We start from the raw sequence: 1,328 nt of genomic DNA on the forward strand, positions 1-1,328 counted from the left end.
ATGAATATTTTTATTAAAGTAAATAAATAGATCTGAAACAGTAATTGCTTAGCTGTGTAAATTATATGTATAAAATTTATGTATTACTAGCATTAATATATTTTTACAATTAATAAAATTAATGGATACATCTTTATATGATCTTTATCAATTTGTTTGTTCAATACTATAGCAAACTCATTGAACTTCCAATTAATAAATCATACCTATAACAGAAAGTTTATCCAGGGTAGATCACTAAATTATGTTCTAACGGAGATATAATTATCATTTTACAATTGATGATTAATTTACTAAGACATTTGTTTAAATATTCTGAAGAATGCATCGAAAATATAAAAAAAATCATAAAAGTTGAACTAGATCCCAATACATTAAAAGATATGAATTCATTTTATATTATAAAGTATTTGTTAATGGCTGTTTATATTTAGAAGAACCTAATGAATATAATGTTAATGATCTCTAGAAATATTTAGGTTACGAATTCCATATCATTGTAAGAAATGAGTACCTATAAAAATACCTAAAAATGAGAAATTCATGAAGATGGTATCTTAAGTACTTGGTGAATAAAGGACTTCATTTACCTTTTTAGTTTTTAAAATAATGAAATACAGAAAATAAAATTAATTAGTTCATGCAATATACTAGAAAAATGTATGTATAAAGATATGTATACTAAAATATATGTAGCAATCTTTTATTATAGAGATATGTATGTAGAAAAGCATATCTGAAGACATATGTTGGTAGAAAGATAAGTTATAAAAATAGAAGGAAAAACTAGTAAAATATATATAATACTTTTTATAAAAAAAAATAAATATACGAGACTTCATATTTTTATTTAGGTTGTTTATTTACTCAAAATAAACAAAAATATATAAGAAAGTAAGAATAGTTATAGTAAACTATTTTATAATAAATGAACTTAATGGAAAATTTTCTGCATTCTCTTTATTAATTTGACTGTTTAAAATACTTTGAAAGCATTCAAACAGTCAATAAAAGCCTCATCATGTTAGAAATCACATTATAATAAATAGGGGCATAAAAAGATTAAAAAATTTTAACATAATAACTAATCTAACTAAATCATATAAATTTATGATTAAAAAAATGGAAACACTTAATTATGTTTATGTAACTATCAAAATTTAATGCGATATATGTAAAATATTATTTTGCTTCAAAGAATCTAAAAATACAGTTATACTAATGTATTGATCTAAAAAAGAAATATGTTTGTTGTTTAAAATAGTATTATTTAATTTTCACTATAATGCACTAGTAGTGATTTCTGCTAATGAAATAACAAATATGTT

The sequence above is a fragment of the Plasmodium relictum genome (genome assembly GCF_900005765.1).
Source record: "Plasmodium relictum strain SGS1 genome assembly, contig: PRELSG_00_v1_437, whole genome shotgun sequence".
Classification (NCBI taxonomy): domain Eukaryota; phylum Apicomplexa; class Aconoidasida; order Haemosporida; family Plasmodiidae; genus Plasmodium; species Plasmodium relictum.